Below are 11,371 nucleotides of genomic sequence, written 5' to 3' on the forward strand. Positions count from 1 at the left end.
CTATTCCCCCCAGGGCAGAGTGGATTACTGTAGGCTTCCAAGTGGCTCTCCGGCAGTGTTCTTACTCCCCTTTGACTAACATTTTGAGAGTAACCTGGCTCAACCTTATTGTCTACTTTAAAAGCCTGATGACACATAAGTTTGTGTTCCCTACTCTCATGCAGGTATCATTTTTCCAAACTTAGGAGGTTGGAACGATAGCTTGGGGGCAAAAGACATTGCATTAGAAAGTGTCTTGTATGTCTTCTGTAAACATGGAGGGCCCTGAAGGCCAGAGCAGAGGTCCAACACCCACCTTCTGATCCCAGAACATTCTAACAACTCTTTAAAGGTAGTCTCATTGGCCTTCCTCTGCAAGAGTTACTGTCATCACACTAATGCTGAATAATAATTATTCGTACAGCCATTCCATTGTGTCAGTGAGGTCACCTGGAATCCAAGGATGGAGCCAGTGATTGACCAACTGGGATTAGTCAAGGAGTTCTTGGACATCGGAGGAGGTCTATTGGAGAGGGCAGGATGAGAGGAGAGAGGACTTCTGGCATATTTCCAGGGAAGGGGTGGTTCAGGAAAAATGTGGAGAGATGATCAGCCAACTGACTCTCTGCTCTCCTTGGATTTATCAGGTTTTTATCCCAGGCTCTGACTCCTGAGTTGTTATTATACTGAACAATTTAGCTATTCACTATAGAAATTATAGGATAAAAGGATAGATTATTTAATCTACTTTCAAACTAAAGGGGCAACTACTAATCTCAAATATTTTACATTGGTATGAATTTTTGTATAATGATACAAATTTAAGTTTTTTTGTCGTACTGTATTTTATGTTTCTATTTCTTAATTAAAGTATTATACCTATGTAACTCATTTAAAAATGTAATATTGTAATCTTTGAAAACTATATATAAATAAATAAATGTTAGTAGTTAGTCTTCTATAATATACAAACATAGTCATATTAGGTATAGTTTCAAGGTCAATCAGAGACATATTTTAAATATATAGATGGTCTTCAAACACTTCTGAGACCTACAGATTATGGCATTTTAATGTTTTAAAAACATAGGACTTTTCATGACTATGAAACACATCTGTTCCTGGTAGGACCAATTTACTCAAAAAAAAAAAAAATGACTGCCATCGAAAAACCTCCATATGGAGTTTGCTTTCATTTGTGGCAGACAGTGGGCAAAGAAGATGCCATTGCCTCAATTGCAGACAGTATGATGTCCAAATTGGACAAGCAGGACACAGAAGAAGGCAACTGTTGAAATTGTCAGTACAAGGTAGGACAGTCCTTCAAAATCTCTGCTTCACAGAAAAGTGTCAGATATTTTAGGCCCATGGGCCAAAGATGGATACCCCAGTGTTGCAGAGGAACCTTGGAGTGACTGTCCAGGCAGCCAAAGGTCTCTATCATTTTTTAGTTTTGGGGAAATGCTTGCTCTGTATTTCCTGTTTATTCAGGTAATAAATATTATATCCTTCTAGCCTCTCTGATGGAGTTGAAGATTAGTTATAGTTACAACTTTTCTTAGTTATGAAAGTAAATTAAGTACAAAAATTTTGACTCACCAAGGTAAGATAGATAATAGAGTATTTTCTCTGAATTTGCCAAATTCTAATGAAACAGACATTGTGAATGCATTTCTTACTTGGTAGTTGTTCTTACTGTAGTTAGTTTTGCTATGTTAGAGTTCAAACCTTTCCTTTTTATTCAGACAGGAAGGAAGAAATGCTGCAGGGGAATCATTCATCCATCCATCCCATTGTACCAATAAAGCCACCTTGAATCAAAGGATGGGGCCAGTGACTGGCTGACCAGCGTTAACTATAGAGACCATGGAGTACTGAGGAGGTCTGCTAGAGAGGACAGGGAGAGAGAAGAGAGGATTTCTGAGGCATTTCCAGGGCAGGTGGTTTTAGGAAAAGCATGGAGAGAAGGTCAGCCATTTGACTCTCCACCATCCTTGGATTTATCAGGTCTTTTTTTTTTTTGAAAGTAAATTTTATTAAATTATAAAAGTTTCCATTTCTGCCCCTCTTCCCAACACCCTCCCACTCCCCCCACTCCCTCTCCTCCTCCCTCTTCGTCCCTTAGGGCAGTCAGGGTTTCCTGCCCTGTGGGAAGTTCAAGTTCCTCCCCCCTCCCTCAGGACCAGGAAGGTGAGTATCCAAACAGACTGGATCCCCAAAATCCAGAATATGCAGAGGAAACAGGTCCCAGTATCATAGTCAATGGCTTTTCAGAAAGACTTCGGGCCAGCCACATTCAGAGAATCCGGCCAAATTCTGAGAATCTGGTTAGATCACGTCCTCGTTCAGTCCCAGTCCAACTGGCCTTGGTAAACTCTCATTAGATCCGTTTCCTTGTATCAGTGGGTGATAGCATCCCTCGCAGTACTGGTTTCGTTTTTCATGTTCTTCCTCCTTCTGCTCCTCATTTGGACCTTGGGGGGCTCAGTCCGGTGCTCCAATGTGGGTCTCCGAGAGAAGGGAGTAGGGGAGGAATGGGGAAAGCTCGGTGGCCTGGGATGGGGGGGGGGATGGAGGAAGGATGAATATGGGATCAGGGAAGAATATATTTCAACTAAGGGAGTCATTTTAGGGTTTACAGAAGACTTGATTATATATGGGATCCCAGGTCCAAGGAGAGATTCCCCCAGATTGTTCTCTGGACAGAGGAGAGGGTGCATGAATCGGCCGTGGCCCATAACCATACTGATGTATATTTTGCTTATCACCATAGATCCTTCATCTGGCGAAGGACGGCGATTTATCAGGTCTTTATCTCAATTTCTGACTCCCGAGTTTTTATGGTACTGGGGCAATTTAGGCACTCATTTCACACTGAGGCTTCTCACCCTGAGATGCAGGCTTTGGGAAAGCATTCGCCATGCCTACAAACCATGATCAATCACCTCTGTTCACACCATCAGGCATGTCCTCAGAGAGAAGGCAGCTGCTGAGCAAGTCATGGACTCCAGTGTCTCAGTAACAATGCTTCAAACGCCTGGGCATAAGACCAGTGTTGGGAAGGCTTCACTTCTGTCTGCCCAGAGGAACTCTCTGTGGGACAACTGTGTCTTCAAGGGGTAGAAATCTGGGAGTTATCTTTCCCCATGTCTTTCAATTTTAGGTATTCTCTGAAGGGCTTCTCCATATTTCCAACCATGTAGTTGCTCAAGCATTCATTTGCTAGCCTGGCCATACAGTGAGCTACTAAGGAAGAGGTGGGAGTAAATCCAAGTGTGCCGGAACACGTGATCACATTTGGAAAGAGAGTGGAGCACGCTGGAATGAAGGACGCGTCCAGCTGGAGCTCCGCCTGGAACCCAGTCTGGTCAGGTTGCACCCAGCCTTACTAATGCACAGACAGTATCACCGGATCATCCATCTCTCGTCTCCACTCTGAACCTTCTTCTGAGCACCTTGTCCTGGCTCCAGCCTCTGGTGCTGTGATGGGACACAAGAAACTGAGCCTTCAGAGCTGAGGTGAAGGTGCTAAGAGATGGATTATGACATCAGCCCTAGCCCCACCTCATGGTGACCACAGAGAGGGCTCTGCTGGGCTTTCCTCCTTCCTCAAGCAATGATGCCACTTGCAGCCTTCTGTTCCTCAGACAAGGAAAGTTTCGTGAGAGCTGCCCAGAAGCTGCTTTCCTCACAGTGGCCCTCCGAAATCTGGTATATGGCTCCCTTAGACATTGTGCTGCGAGACATGGTCAGCCTATCCCGCCATTGGCTGGATCACTGTCAGCCATTATCAGAGCACTCGCTTACCTTGTCTTTATTAGGAAACACAGGCAGTGTCCTGCAAGATAGTTTATGTGGTGTTTACACACACACACACACACACACACACACAGCGCACAGTTCAGCAGTAGATCCTGAGCTGCATTCAAACAGAGGATATGTGGCTGGTGGGACAGCTCAGAGTAAAGATCCTTGCCCTGCAAGATTGACAAGCTGAGTTTGATGCCCGCGACCCATAAAAAGGTGGAAAGAAGTGAGTTCATTTTAGGGAGTTCATGGGGCAAGAAAAAGAAGCTGTGCATGTGTGTGTACATGCATGTGTGCTTACATAGACCTGTGAACCTGTGTGCAAAGCTCCATAGGAAACTCTGATGTTTCACACCTTGATCTTCAGATTGACCGTTCCTTTCCGGTCTGTTCATTTTCACCCTAACAAAATTCCTGACATCCAGAAGACTTATTTTCTATAGATAAAATTCTTTCCACTTTCATAAACCCTGACAGAATTTTCTTTTTCTTTCTTTTTTTTCCTTTTTTTTTCCTTAGGCAAAAACTCACATGACAAGACAAAAGAGAAGCTTTCCAAACCCAGAACACGGCTCAATCCATCAATGTCCCCTCCATGACGGGTACTATTAAGTCAAACCTTAATTAGGGGGTCCTATTTATTTTTCTTGGCTTATTTACCTCCATCCAGGGGAATTCATCACTGAACAAGTAATTCCATCTCAAAGGTTTTACACACTTGATGATATTTCCTAGAGAAAATGGAGACTGAGAAGGTGGTGTCTCCCTTGCTTAGGGCCCAGGTTCTAGTTCAGTTTTACCACTGTGTTTTATTGTGTTTTTAAGTCCATGAAATATTTTAAAGCCTCTGAATTTCCAAGCCTCTACTCTGAAGGCAGGAGGAAACTAAGCAGGGTAGGACAGAACATGTCTCGTTTTGGCATCAGAGAGGGTGGTGAATTTAGCAGGGAGTGAACATCAAGGCCAGGCTTGGGGGAGCAGTTGAGCATGGGCTGCTTGGTTAATACGTCCTTATAAAGCTTGAACATTTCCACGATCCCGCGTGTGATCCCTGTGAAGTAGATCCACACAAACTGTGGGTTCCAGGCTTTAATTTAAATTTTGGGTGTTGGCTGAAGGGACTCTTCTCTCTCTCTGAATGAAGACTTCAGGATGAGACTCTCCGCTTCCAAAGCAGTGAGAAGCCTCAGGTTTGCCTAGTGAAATATTGATAAGTTTCTGATTTGCAATGATTTTCTGTCTTTGCTGATTTCCTCTGCCTGTGGTTAGCTTCCATTTCCCGGTGATTTTCACTCATCCAAAGTCAGATGAAATTAGGCCAGAGTTCTTTCACCAGTTCCTGCGGTGACAGCGATGTCCCCAGATGTAGGAACCTGCCATTACCTGGCTCCTTTATTTGGTCCACCATAAATATTTTATTCAGTCTTTAAATAAGGCAGCTAGTTGAGTAGCCACGAGGACCTGCTTGTGTCTGCATGGCACAGAGCAGTTCACAGTTGGTTGAGAACACGGTGAGTTAAGAAACCAGTAAAATGTTCACTTCCAATACTTAGTTATCAAGTTTGAAAGAGATGGCCCTGCCCTCAAAAAACACATGAAGGTAAACCACATGAAATTGCTGGTATAAATCTTTTGACATTTTGGAAGGCAACCACCCATGATTTAATCTAAACAACATGTTCTCGCATAACAGGGATGTATTTTTAAATAATCAGAAGATTCTGTGATGGACCTTAGTGTTTTAATGAAACAAATATCAGTACTTGATACTTGTTTCAGTTACATCGAAATTAATGAGATTTCATACACAGGGTATTGAAATTATTCTTTTCAACAAGAATATAGTGGCCCAGAGGGAAGCATTGTATGCTCATTCTCAAAAATTTTAAATACATGGGCTGAACAACTTCCATCATCACACTATACTGAAATCCCAATGGACACGAGTTATTGAATTAAAAATTATTCATCAGCGTGAAGTCTTTCCAAAGTCTGGGAAGCTGTGCAGAAACAGTAATGCAGATATCCATGCTTCTAGTAATTATTATCATTATGTATATTTACATATACAGATTTATGAGCACCAAACAGGATGCAGGCCTTGCAGTCTTGTAACCGCTCATTCACTGGGTGGCTTCAGCATAGCAACATTAATCTTGTCACCACCCCCAGCTGAAAATTTCATGGCTGGTCAAAGCAAAGCAGATAAAAGCCACCGCTAGCCAGTGCCAAGTTCTCTGATGCAGCAAGCTTGGGATTACAATGCAGAAATATATGTGCATTACACATTATAATATAAATATATATTATATAGACGAATACACCAAATTAAAAATGTCAATTTATATGATATACATTATATTATAATTCATTATGTTTTATTGCATAAGCTCATAATTTTATATAGCATATGATTATTTTTAAATCATTCAAAGCAATGGTTATTTTACTATAACTTTTATAGGGAGTCTTTCTTTGTGCCACTCTTATAAATCTGCAAGGTTATCTTACTACATGGGAAGTTTAAATAACCTAAAAGAATAAAAGAACTCAAAGGAGGTGAAGAAAGAAGGGGTTTGTCAGTATCCTTGCTATGGTCCTAGTTCATCCCTGAAGGGTCTGGCAGCCGAGCTCCATCCTGACTGCTTATGAACTCACAGAAGCATATATCCGAAAGCTCCGGAACTGGGGAGGTCAAGGCCAAGGCACATCTGACTCAGTGAGCGTATGGGAGTGGTTCATGGTTTGCACCTCTTGCTCTCTCCTTTGTGGTAAAGAGACTGAGATGTCTCTGGGACTCCTTTCATCGGCTCACCAGTCTTACTCCAGAGTGCTCTAACCTCTTGTCCTGACCACCTCCCCGGTGTCTCACTCTCACCATCAACCCAAGTGGGCACTTAGGACTTCAACAGATGAGTTTTGGGGAGGACAAACGTTCAGTCTGTAGCAAGCGCTACTGTAAGGAAGAGGTGTGAGGACAAATGAGAGGTGTGTGCGTGGGGTCTGTTTCAATCTACACATCAGGGTGTGTGATCACCCACAGAGGGGCTGTGGTGTGGGCTCCAGGAGTCGCACCTGGTCACATTTACTTGTTGGGGATACATCACAAGTAGAGCGAGTCCCTCTCACACCACGTGGCCTGCCATATACTACGGAGCTCAAACTGGGTCATACAGTCCTATGTCATTGAACGTGACAACAAGAAGCTCAGCAGGAACAAAAGCTTACTTTTGCCTACTTTAAATCTCCAATGACCAAACATTAATTCAAAATCAAATGTTTAATGAATTCAAGGTGCTTCTGACAGGGCTCGCCCATGGTGTCTCGAATGGCTGCGTTGCAGCCTTGTTTTGAACATATGTACCTTTGTCGTTGGGAGTGGTGTCACCCCACACAGCAGCACTGACTCTACCAGGAACCCCTTGGCTCAGATTCCAGATGGCTGCATGCTCTGTGTGACAGAGTCTCCACAGCGCACACACACTTTCCTGCTCTCGTGGAGACACAGACTGAGGCTTTCTGATCATCGCTTTTCAGCATCTCAGTATCACATCATATTTTTTGGGTTTTTAATTTTATTATTTTGCTATTTGAGTTGCTGGCTTGAGTTTCATAAAAAGGAAAAAGAAAAACAAGTAAATCATTAAATGGAGTTTGGCTTAGAATCCCTAATAATTTCTTAAATAACCCTAGGCATACTTCTGTCAGTTTAAACAACCTATTTACACCAAGAGATCCTCTCAGTATTGAAGATTAAATAGTCAAAATAACAACCAACCCTGGAAAACACTGATGGTGTTCTGTGTCCTACTACATCAAATATTCAGCTAAGATTTAATTCTTCAAGTAAAACTAAACGGATGCATGATTCCTATTGGTATATCTATTAGCTTTCATTTTTAATAATTTCCAATATTATTAAGAGCTGTTTCAAAATAAATTCCTTTGTAATTTATTTTCAGTAAATGTTTGATTTGTATGCTTATTTTTATGCACTTACCTATTCAGGTCATATGAAAAATTATCATTTGTAAGGAGCTGTGAGCAGGAAAAGCCCAAGGAAACCTGCTCTTCTGCACTGACGTGTCCTCAAGACTTGGTGCAGAGAGGCGGAAGGAGTCTGAGCTGGTGTGAGGAGGTGAGATGCCACAGAGCAAGCAACTGACCTGACTGTGGATCTGGAGGAAGGGCAGAGTGAGTGGGATCCTCTCAGACTGGCCGGGTTACCCACAGGATCCCGGCATTATGCTACCAGGACAAGAACGCATCTTAGGATGGTGAGCTCTTCTTGGTTTACTTTTTGTTAAATTGTTCCAGGGTCTTAACCAAAAGTTGTTCCTTGCTATGTGGATGAGTTCCTGTAGATCCAGTCAAATGTTCTTGAGGAGGTGAGAGTCCATTGCCCCATTAGGTGGTTTGTGGGCTACAGGGTCACAGAAGTACCATTGTCATGCTAACCTGAGTGGTATGATGGTATATCCATCCTTCACACATTCTGGAGAGACTCTTGACACTGCTCAGTTGGGGTGGACTTGGAAACTGACCAGGAAGTTGTTCAATGGCCAATGTCTCCAGCAGCAGCCGTGCTTGGAAGCTGGAGATCTGTCCGTCTTCACACGGTAGCCTGAGGTTAGGTGCCCTGTGCTGCTTGGCCCCAATACTCTTTCTGCATCCTCTGCTTGCTCCTAGGTCACATACATTTTCTGTGAGGAGCATGTGTCCCCGAGTCACAACTTGCCTTGTTATTGCTTCTCCCTCCCTCCATGCCTGTCTTGCAGGAGGCTCCTCAACAATGAAGAGCTTCTTGGCTCTCTGTGATATTCCACAAAGTTTTTGGATGGGAGAGTAAGACCTTCTGATACATCCTTGACCACAGCATGATCCAGAGTGCTAACTCTCAAACTACAGCCAGGCCGGGACTTCCCAAGCAGTGCTATTCCACTTGTCCAAACAAGAAGGTGTCCTGGTAGTTGACAGGGGAGACTTGGTGCTGCTATACCTTCCAGCGAGATCTTGGAAGCAGATGAACGGCACAAAGCACCCTCTGCAAGCAAGGAGGTTTGAATAGTCATTCTCCATGTCTGTAAGTAATATGTTAGAACTTTTTAAACAGTCAAAAGTTCCAAACTCGTTAGCGAATTTAATTGTCTGTCTTTTCATTTTACCTTCTTCCCACGTTGAGAGGGGCCTCTGCTTCTTCTAGTTCTCCATCTTGCCTGGTGCAGGCCCCTTGAACACAAATTCCACCTCTACTTTGGACCCATTAGCCAGGCCTAATATTTGTTAGTGGAATTGACTTGAGTTTGAACTGCCAGCAAATCAAGTAGCTGGACAATTGTGCCAGGGTGGCCAGCAAAGCCTTCACCCAAACTCTGATCCCACAGAGGCCAACAAGATCTCAAGGCTCTCCCTCTTAGAAGATGTGAGAGACTGTGACCAATGGCTTTATTTCTTTTCCTTTTTCTTTCTCTCCTTTCAGTTGAAGTCACCTGGTATAAAAAGCAAATAAAACACTTGCAGCCCCAACACTACTGCCTCAAGCCCCATGGCAGCCCTGAGCTTTTAGTGGTTGGTACAGTCTTTGAGATCCAATTTTTGCACAGGCCACACATTTCCATAATCGCTCCTCCCTGCCTGTCCCCGCCCGCTGCGTTTTCCATGGCCATTTTATAACCGCACGCCTAAGCTCCGTCAATATTCAAGTTAGTGCTCTAAAATGAAACTATAAATTTCAATTTGGAGGAAATAAGCCCTCATTTGGGTTCATAAGTTTGAAATAACACATTACCATGGGCTGCAGCTAGGTTGCATTCCTGGTGGGTTTTTTTTTTTTTTAATGCGTTTGACAATGGATGATCCACTCTGCAGAGGACAGCCAAAGCGAGTGAGAGGAAAGGCTGCTTTCAAAGCAGCATTTATTAGATCCGTCAGTCAGTGCTGCTTCTGAGATTCTTACTAAAGAAATATGACACCTTTGCTGGCATGTCATTGTCTGCAGCTTCAAGATTTGGTCACTGTCTTTTAAGGGCCGGTAGAACAAAACAGAGACTAATTTAAACATTAAGAACATGGCCACAGAGTCAAAACCATGCTCAAAACTGGGAGAGAGAGAAAAGAGCAAGTGGGGCGCTCAGGCCAGGAGAACAGGAGGACAGCCACTGTGATTCCAGTGACAGTCACCCCACTTCACGATTGATTTTTGGATCATCCTGAGTTCCATGTCTATACTGGGTATGCATGAGAAAGCACCTGTGGGCTTTCTTTTACCCCAAAAGCATTCGATCTTCTACTGAACTGGAAGTATCACACACTGAGTAAAGATGCACTACATGTAACCATCCCAAGGGAGAAGTTGCTCATGACTAGGGTGTGGCCAAAGCTTCAGTCCCAGACTCCTTGTGTAACAGTCACCCCAGAAAGCAAAATGAGTAACAATACAGTCTTCTATGGAAGTAGCTGAGCTGGTATGCATTCTGTTGAATGGCTTTCATTTTTGACCACAGCCGCATAAGTCAGACAAGGGGTTTGCAGGCTGCTGAACTATGATCGATGCTCTGGAGTCTGGAGATATTTGTTCCATGATGAGAGGCTGTTACCCGTCACCAATACCATGACAACTAGCATACACTATGATTATATACTAAACTGGATGGAGACAAGAGTGGAGTTTAGCTGATGGAGTGTCTGCCTACCATGCATAGAGTTTTGGGTTTGGACCCCAGCACTGTACATCTTGGACACGGTGACACACATCTCTTTACACAGTAGTCAGAAAGCAGAGGCAGGAAGGTCAGGGGTGAGAAGACATACTAGGGTAGACAGCAGGTTTGCAGCTAGCCTAGGCTACATAAGTCTCTCGGGTGATCTTTTCATTTATTACTTCAATCAGGTTGCATAAAAATTTTTAATGTGAGACTCTTATGTGGGAAAAATATTATTTTCTCTACAGAATGTTCATGCAAGTATATTTTAAATCCAAGTCTGCTATTCCAAAGTTTTATCAATTTCTTTTTAAATTTTTGCATCAGTAAATCTAATTCTGAATACTTTTTTAAAATAACATTTCAGATCCCCATCCAGAAATAAAGTTGAGAGATAGCCTTAAGCTCTTCTGTCTGCTGGCTTCCAAAGGGCTTCCCTCTTCAGTCTTGTGGATTAGCGCAAGAGGAACACACTGAAGAAATATTAGAAATCAAGACCAAGTCAAGACCAGTAGCTTCTTGGAGGGGTCATGGTGTTAGAGGGAGTCCAATTGATGTTATACAATCATATGAAGAGAAGTCTGACATATTATTTTGTTGTTGTTAAATGGAAGACTTTTCATGTATTGTGTCATCCCGGTACCTGTCCAAAAGAGGTGAAAACTCATGTGCATGTGTGTAGATGCCCATATCATATTAATTTCTCATCGATTGAGCATGAGAAAGACTCCATGAAAATATGATACAAATATATATATATATATATATATATATATATATATATATATATATATATATATATGTTTCAGGGAAAATGATGGAACTTGAAAATATTATATTGAGTGAGATAGCCCTGACCAGGGAGACAATCTTCTCACACTCTC

At 42.7% G+C, this 11,371-nt stretch overlaps 1 long non-coding RNA gene across 1 annotated transcript; it reads left to right on the forward strand.

Moving 5' to 3' along the window:
- Window positions 1-3,556: 3,556 nt before the first annotated feature.
- Window positions 3,557-8,109, forward strand: LOC125416359 (uncharacterized). Its single transcript, XR_007236862.3, has 3 exons — window positions 3,557-3,690; window positions 4,306-4,388; window positions 7,795-8,109. It is a non-coding gene; the product is annotated as an uncharacterized LOC125416359 (long non-coding RNA).
- The last annotated feature ends 3,262 nt before the right edge of the window (window positions 8,110-11,371 follow it).

This window comes from Myodes glareolus, chromosome 15 (genome assembly GCF_982192425.1).
Source record: "Myodes glareolus chromosome 15, mMyoGla1.1, whole genome shotgun sequence".
Taxonomy (NCBI): Eukaryota; Metazoa; Chordata; class Mammalia; order Rodentia; family Cricetidae; genus Myodes; species Myodes glareolus.